Here is a 9266-nt window from a genome sequence, read left to right as displayed (position 1 = left end):
AGAAGGCCATTAACTACTACTTCACTACCTGCAATAAAGGGGTCCATCCTTTAGATCAGGTGGTTTTGTGGCTAGTGGCTACACTTGTTTTAGGTGCGAAGATTAGGATGCCCACACTTGTTTTATGACCCTTGCAAGATGGGCCCCAAGACTGTTAGGGTCACCAAGGGTTGGTAGGGGAAAGGGTGTGAACATTGGGGGACCCCATCAAAGTTTTGCTGGTGGGCCCCTTGATTTCTAGTTACGCCCCTGACCGAAAAGACAAGGAGCCAATAGTGTGATGTAACCCAAACGCCAAAGGATAATAGTTTTAAACAAATAAATTGCACATACACATTGGGTTGCAAGGGATGCAGCCACCAAGTCAAGCCGTTGAGACGTTACTTATGGCAAAGACCATTGGAGTGTCCCGGCAAGCAATTGGAAGTCATCAGGTGACTCCCATCTGACTGCACTGACGTGTGAGACGCGGGAACCGCTGAATCTAAAGGATTATGGCATTCAGGAAGCTGGCATTTTTCAGAGGTTATGCACATGATTGCTTACATATTCCTACCTTTTACGAAATTACCCAACTGAAAAATACTGCTATCCGCCAATGTCCAAGCAGTCTGTCTGTCCAACCAAACTCCTCCCAAAGTATAATCTACTTATTGTACTTCTCTTCCATGTCTTAAAAATCTCCACTCCTCCCACCTAACTCGTATCTAGCCCAAACTAAACATTCAAAGAAATGAATAACTCTAGCTAAGAAATCGCTGCACAGCGCTTCCAATCATCAGGAAATTGCGAATGCAAACACTCTAGGAATCGCTGCACACAACGCTGTGGCAATTTTAAGGCACTGCAGTGATTCCTAGTGGGTTCCAGGCCTAATACTGTTTTTCCTTTAATCCTGTTGCTGAGCCTCTGCCTGTGACCCAACCAGCGGCATAACTACAAATTATGGGGCCCTCCCAGAGAATTTTTGATGGTGCCCCCCTATATTCACAACCCTGCCCTTCCTGCCTCCCCTTGGTGACCCGCACAGCCTGGGGGCCCATCTTACAATCATCATAAAACAAGTGTGGCCATCAGGATCTTCACACCCATACCATGTGCAGCCACAAAAACACCTGATCTGGAGTATCAGAGAAAGGCAAGGTTAGTAACTGGGGCCCCCCACACCTCTAGGCTCCCCTGCAGTTGCAGGTGCTGCTCCTCCCTAGTTACGTCCTAGGACCCAACTACTATCACCTGCCTTTTCCTCTAGTTGTGACTGGACTACTGCTTGACTCTCTTGTGGACATTACCTGTTCTGCCTGTCTCTGCTGGGGTGGTTCCGGGGGTTGTGACCTGGTAAACACTTACAGCAACACAGTCTGCTGACCACTAGGGGTACCTGCTCTTTGGCCCTTGTGGGACTCTCTGGTGTGGACCATGGCTGCTTAGACTTTGCACTTTTCTTGGGAGAGTCCACACTTGAAGCAGATCCTAACCAAACATTTTTTTAATTCAAAATATTTATGTGATGAATAGCGGAAAAGCCGACGCGTGTGCTGGCAGTAAGGCGGCTGTTTCCGCATCTGATGCGGCGGTTTGTCCGCGTCAGCATGCGGCTAGGTTATCTGGAACTAATAGTGCACATGGGAAGAATGGTGTGGGGGCCGCCGCATGTGCTGACGGTGAGGCGGCGGATTCCGCGTCCAGTGCGGCGGTTACCCCGCAGCAACATGTGTCTGGGTTGTCTGGACCTAGTAGTGCACACAGATGGAGAGCTACGCGCGCGCGCTGCTAGACAGGCTCTTTATACCAATAGGAGGAAGATCAGCTGATCAGAGCGGTCAGCTGATTCCGGCTCACTCAGGGGATTGGTTGATGGGAGCTGGGCGGCGCTGGGGAGCGCTTTACTATATATATCTCCTGCTGTTCAGTTGCTGGTTGTCTGGCGTTGCGAATGCTTATGTGTTAGCACTCAGACCTTAGTCAGATCGTTCTGTGTGGTGGAACCAGGAGGACCTGGGAATCCACACTTAGCCAGTTACTGTATATTATCTGTGTTATTCTCTAGTATAGTTCCAGGGTGTTGAGATCACGGCCCTCACACCCCAGACTAGGAATACTGTATATCATCTGTGTATTCTCTAGCATAGTTCCAGGGTGTTGAGATCACGGCCCTCACACCCCAGACTAGGGATACTGTATATCATCTGTGTATTCTCTAGCATAGTTCCAGGGTGTTGAGATCATGGCCCTCACACCCCAGACTAGGGACACTGTATATCATCTGTGTATTCTCTAGCATAGTTCCAGGGTGTTGAGATCAAGGCTCTCACACCTCAGACTAGAACTTGTTCTGATATCTGTTATGACGTATTGCTTTCCTGACCACTCCTTTGATTACTGATTCGGTACCTTGCCATTCTGATTCCTGTTGCCAAAACCGGCTTGTCTTGGATACCGAATCAGCTTACTGTCTTTGTACTTTATCTGTCAGTGTGTTGCCGACCCGGCCTGCCCGACCTTTCTGGCTGTCACCCACTCCTTGGGTGCTCAGCCTCCCGGCAGGGGCTCCCTGCCTCTCAGAGGGGGCACTGCTGTTATCCAGTCCAAGACTCCTTTCCCTGGAGTCTTTGTCTGCAGTAGAGTCTGTCTCTACTTATTGGACCACTTGCTACCCCAGTGGTCCAATTTCTACTGTTGCACCAAACACTCACACGCTTCAGGTGTCCAGAGGTTAGCAATATATCTGATTATCGGTGATACTGCAGATCATCAATAATCGGGTATATATCTGTATTCTTGGTGATACTGCAGATCGCCAATAATCAGATTCTCTCTGTGCGCTGACATCAATCGTTACAATTTAGTTGCAGCACTCTGACACATACAAAGATAAATAAACACTCCTTCAAGCCTATGAGCATTTCAGTGCATGCTTTTCACCCTTCTCTTTCCATAACTAGAGTTATACAGGTGGCAGCTAGTGTTGGGCGAACAGTGTTCGCCACTGTTCGGGTTCTGCAGAACATCACCCTGTTCGGGTGATGTTCGAGTTCGGCCGAACACCTCATGGTGTTCGGCCTTTTAAGTTCGGGTTCGCCCCGAACTTCTGTATGCCCCCGAACAGGGCCGAACAGGGCCCCTGTTCGGGCGAACAGGGCCCTGTTCGGCCGAACAGGCCGCAATACGGCCCCCCTATGGGGTCGCAGGCATAAGGGGGGAGCATGCCCCGATTGCGGGGGGGGTCGGAAATTCCCCCCACCCCCTCCGCTAGCGCTCCCCCCTCTGCCCGCTTCCCCATTCAAAAGTTTCAAGAAGTAGCTGTATAGCGGATGGCCTGGCAGTGGCACTGTGGAGTGAGGAGGAGGAGGAGTCCGGAGAGTGACGAGTTGAGGGAGGCCGGGCAGCGGGCGTGAGGTCAGAGAAAGGGCGAGTTCCGCCCTTTCTCTGACCTCACGCCCGCTGCCCGGCCTCCCTCAACTCGTCACTCTCCGGACTCCTCCTCCTCCTCACTCCACAGTGCCACTGCCAGGCCATCCGCTATACAGGTACTTCTTGAAACTTTTGAATGGGGAAGCGGGCAGAGGGGGGAGCGCTAGCGGAGGGGGTGGGGGGAATTTCCGACCCCCCCCGCGATCGGGGCATGCTCCCCCCTTATGCCTGCGACCCCATAGGGCCCCCAAAATAGGGATGTTCGGGAAGTTCGGGGTTCGGCCCGAACATGCCGAACATCTCGGCCATGTTCGGCGAACTTTCCCGAACCCGAACATCCAGGTGTTCGCCCATCACTAGTGGCAGCCATTAGCAATTCCTCCTTTGCTGGACACCTCCTACTCCACCAGTCTGCCGGATTCTGTCCCGGCAATATGAAAGGAAGGGAGGGGTTCCTACAATAAATGTTAAATATTTGATATTTAAAAACAATAATGGTGCACAAGCCAGCCTGGGGCCCCAGGAACTCTCACTGCCCGGGGCCCCAGAACCAGCATGCAACACCATATGTGAGCGCAGCCAAGCCCTGGATCTGCCACACCCAGGAGCTTGTCCCCAACTGCTCTGAAACTTACCAAACACACAGGAGATACTCACTTCCCAAACAGTTCTCTGCTGCTTATATAAAGCCTGCAGGCTGCTTGTAAGCCAATCAAGAAGTGCACATACACATTACACCTAGTCTGCAGTGATTAATTCAAACAGAAGCTGAGCTACTCAGCTAGTCATAGTAGAGGGTTTCAGTTGCATATAGACAATGGCTATATGGCCAGCAGGGGGCACCAGCGTGCAGGATATACCCTCTCATCTGCCCCCCTCCTAACTAAACTGCATGGAAATCCACATTAAAATTTAAAAACAATAATGATGCACAAGCCAGCCTGAGGCCCCAGGAACTCTCACTGCCCGGGGCCCCAGAACCAGCATGCAACACCATATGTGAGCGCAGCCAAGCCCTGGATCTGCCACACCCAGGAGCTTGTCCCCAACTGCTCTGAAACTTACCAAACACACAGGAGATACTCACTTCCCAAACAGTTCTCTGCTGCTTATATAAAGCCTGCAGGCTGCTTGTAAGCCAATCAAGAAGTGCACATACACATTACACCTAGTCTGCAGTGATTAATTCAAACAGAAGCTGAGCTACTCAGCTAGTCATAGGAGAGGGTTTCAGTTGCATATAGACAATGGCTATATGGCCAGCAGGGGGCACCAGCGTGCAGGATATACCCTCTCATCTGCCCCCCTCCTAACTAAACTGCATGGGAATCTACATTAAAATTTAAAAACAATAATGGTGCACAAGCCAGCCTGGGGCCCCAGGAACTCTCACTGCCCGGGGCCCCAGAACCAGCATGCAACACCATATGTGAGCGCAGCCAAGCCCTGGATCTGCCACACCCAGGAGCTTGTCCCCAACTGCTCTGAAACTTACCAAACACACAGGAGATACTCACTTCCCAAACAGTTCTCTGCTGCTTATATAAAGCCTGCAGGCTGCTTGTAAGCCAATCAAGAAGTGCACATACACATTACACCTAGTCTGCAGTGATTAATTCAAACAGAAGCTGAGCTACTCAGCTAGTCATAGGAGAGGGTTTCAGTTGCATATAGACAATGGCTATATGGCCAGCAGGGGGCACCAGCGTGCAGGATATACCCTTCTCATCTGCCCCCCTCCTAACTAAACTGCATGGGAATCTACATTAAAATTTAAAAACAATAATGGTGCACAAGCCAGCCTGGGGCCCCAGGAACTCTCACTGCCCGGGGCCCCAGAACCAGCATGCAACACCATATGTGAGCGCAGCCAAGCCCTGGATCTGCCACACCCAGGAGCTTGTCCCCAACTGCTCTGAAACTTACCAAACACACAGGAGATACTCACTTCCCAAACAGTTCTCTGCTGCTTATATAAAGCCTGCAGGCTGCTTGTAAGCCAATCAAGAAGTGCACATACACATTACACCTAGTCTGCAGTGATTAATTCAAACAGAAGTTGAGCTACTCACCTAGTCATAGGAGAGGGTTTCAGTTGCATATAGACAATGGCTATATGGCCAGCAGGGGGCACCAGCGTGCAGGATATACCCTCTCATCTGCCCCCCTCCTAACTAAACTGCATGGGAATCTACATTAAAATTTAAAAACAATAATGGTGCACAAGCCAGCCTGGGGCCCCAGGAACTCTCACTGCCCGGGGCCCCAGAACCAGCATGCAACACCATATGTGAGCGCAGCCAAGCCCTGGATCTGCCACACCCAGGAGCTTGTCCCCAACTGCTCTGAAACTTACCAAACACACAGGAGATACTCACTTCCCAAACAGTTCTCTGCTGCTTATATAAAGCCTGCAGGCTGCTTGTAAGCCAATCAAGAAGTGCACATACACATTACACCTAGTCTGCAGTGATTAATTCAAACAGAAGCTGAGCTACTCAGCTAGTCATAGGAGAGGGTTTCAGTTGCATATAGACAATGGCCATATGGCCAGCAGGGGGCACCAGCGTGCAGGATATACCCTCTCATCTGCCCCCCTCCTAACTAAACTGCATGGGAATCTACATTAAAATTTAAAAACAATAATGGTGCACAAGCCAGCCTGGGGCCCCAGGAACTCTCACTGCCCGGGGCCCCAGAACCAGCATGCAACACCATATGTGAGCGCAGCCAAGCCCTGGATCTGCCACACCCAGGAGCTTGTCCCCAACTGCTCTGAAACTTACCAAACACACAGGAGATACTCACTTCCCAAACAGTTCTCTGCTGCTTATATAAAGCCTGCAGGCTGCTTGTAAGCCAATCAAGAAGTGCACATACACATTACACCTAGTCTGCAGTGATTAATTCAAACAGAAGCTGAGCTACTCAGCTAGTCATAGGAGAGGGTTTCAGTTGCATATAGACAATGGCTATATGGCCAGCAGGGGGCACCAGCGTGCAGGATATACCCTTCTCATCTGCCCCCCTCCTAACTAAACTGCATGGGAATCTACATTAAAATTTAAAAACAATAATGGTGCACAAGCCAGCCTGGGGCCCCAGGAACTCTCACTGCCCGGGGCCCCAGAACCAGCATGCAACACCATATGTGAGCGCAGCCAAGCCCTGGATCTGCCACACCCAGGAGCTTGTCCCCAACTGCTCTGAAACTTACCAAACACACAGGAGATACTCACTTCCCAAACAGTTCTCTGCTGCTTATATAAAGCCTGCAGGCTGCTTGTAAGCCAATCAAGAAGTGCACATACACATTACACCTAGTCTGCAGTGATTAATTCAAACAGAAGTTGAGCTACTCAGCTAGTCATAGGAGAGGGTTTCAGTTGCATATAGACAATGGCTATATGGCCAGCAGGGGGCACCAGCGTGCAGGATATACCCTCTCATCTGCCCCCCTCCTAACTAAACTGCATGGGAATCTACATTAAAATTTAAAAACAATAATGGTGCACAAGCCAGCCTGGGGCCCCAGGAACTCTCACTGCCCGGGGCCCCAGAACCAGCATGCAACACCATATGTGAGCGCAGCCAAGCCCTGGATCTGCCACACCCAGGAGCTTGTCCCCAACTGCTCTGAAACTTACCAAACACACAGGAGATACTCACTTCCCAAACAGTTCTCTGCTGCTTATATAAAGCCTGCAGGCTGCTTGTAAGCCAATCAAGAAGTGCACATACACATTACACCTAGTCTGCAGTGATTAATTCAAACAGAAGCTGAGCTACTCAGCTAGTCATAGGAGAGGGTTTCAGTTGCATATAGACAATGGCTATATGGCCAGCAGGGGGCACCAGCGTGCAGGATATACCCTCTCATCTGCCCCCCTCCTAACTAAACTGCATGGGAATCTACATTAAAATTTAAAAACAATAATGGTGCACAAGCCAGCCTGGGGCCCCAGGAACTCTCACTGCCCGGGGCCCCAGAACCAGCATGCAACACCATATGTGAGCGCAGCCAAGCCCTGGATCTGCCACACCCAGGAGCTTGTCCCCAACTGCTCTGAAACTTACCAAACACACAGGAGATACTCACTTCCCAAACAGTTCTCTGCTGCTTATATAAAGCCTGCAGGCTGCTTGTAAGCCAATCAAGAAGTGCACATACACATTACACCTAGTCTGCAGTGATTAATTCAAACAGAAGCTGAGCTACTCAGCTAGTCATAGGAGAGGGTTTCAGTTGCATATAGACAATGGCTATATGGCCAGCAGGGGGCACCAGCGTGCAGGATATACCGTCTCATCTGCCCCCCTCCTAACTAAACTGCATGGGAATCTACATTAAAATTTAAAAACAATAATGGTGCACAAGCCAGCCTGGGGCCCCAGGAACTCTCACTGCCCGGGGCCCCAGAACCAGCATGCAACACCATATGTGAGCGCAGCCAAGCCCTGGATCTGCCACACCCAGGAGCTTGTCCCCAACTGCTCTGAAACTTACCAAACACACAGGAGATACTCACTTCCCAAACAGTTCTCTGCTGCTTATATAAAGCCTGCAGGCTGCTTGTAAGCCAATCAATGTGTGTTTGGTAAGTTTCAGAGCAATTGGGGACAAGCTCCTGGGTGTGGCAGATCCAGGGCTTGGCTGCGCTCACATATGGTGTTGCATGCTGGTTCTGGGGCCCCGGGCAGTGAGAGTTCCTGGGGCCCCAGGCTGGCTTGTGCACCATTATTGTTTTTAAATTTTAATGTAGATTCCCATGCAGTTTAGTTAGGAGGGGGGCAGATGAGAGGGTATATCCTGCACGCTGGTGCCCCCTGCTGGCCATATAGCCATTGTCTATATGCAACTGAAACCCTCTCCTATGACTAGCTGAGTAGCTCAGCTTCTGTTTGAATTAATCACTGCAGACTAGGTGTAATGTGTATGTGCACTTCTTGATTGGCTTACAAGCAGCCTGCAGGCTTTATATAAGCAGCAGAGAACTGTTTGGGAAGTGAGTATCTCCTGTGTGTTTGGTAAGTTTCAGAGCAGTTGGGGACAAGCTCCTGGGTGTGGCAGATCCAGGGCTTGGCTGCGCTCACATATGGTGTTGCATGCTGGTTCTGGGGCCCCGGGCAGTGAGAGTTCCTGGGGCCCCAGGCTGGCTTGTGCACCATTATTGTTTTAAAATTTTAATGTAGATTCCCATGCAGTTTAGTTAGGAGGGGGGCAGATGAGAGGGTATATCCTGCACGCTGGTGCCCCCTGCTGGCCATATAGCCATTGTCTATATGCAACTGAAACCCTCTCCTATGACTAGCTGAGTAGCTCAGCTTCTGTTTGAATTAATCACTGCAGACTAGGTGTAATGTGTATGTGCACTTCTTGATTGGCTTACAAGCAGCCTGCAGGCTTTATATAAGCAGCAGAGAACTGTTTGGGAAGTGAGTATCTCCTGTGTGTTTGGTAAGTTTCAGAGCAGTTGGGGACAAGCTCCTGGGTGTGGCAGATCCAGGGCTTGGCTGCGCTCACATATGGTGTTGCATGCTGGTTCTGGGGCCCCGGGCAGTGAGAGTTCCTGGGGCCCCAGGCTGGCTTGTGCACCATTATTGTTTTTAAATTTTAATGTAGATTCCCATGCAGTTTAGTTAGGAGGGGGGCAGATGAGAGGGTATATCCTGCACGCTGGTGCCCCCTGCTGGCCATATAGCCATTGTCTATATGCAACTGAAACCCTCTCCTATGACTAGCTGAGTAGCTCAGCTTCTGTTTGAATTAATCACTGCAGACTAGGTGTAATGTGTATGTGCACTTCTTGATTGGCTTACAAGCAGCCTGCAGGCTTTATATAAGCAGCAGA

Source organism: Hyperolius riggenbachi, chromosome 8 (genome assembly GCF_040937935.1).
Source record: "Hyperolius riggenbachi isolate aHypRig1 chromosome 8, aHypRig1.pri, whole genome shotgun sequence".
In the NCBI taxonomy this organism is placed as follows: domain Eukaryota; kingdom Metazoa; phylum Chordata; class Amphibia; order Anura; family Hyperoliidae; genus Hyperolius; species Hyperolius riggenbachi.
This window is presented reverse-complemented; position numbering follows the sequence as displayed.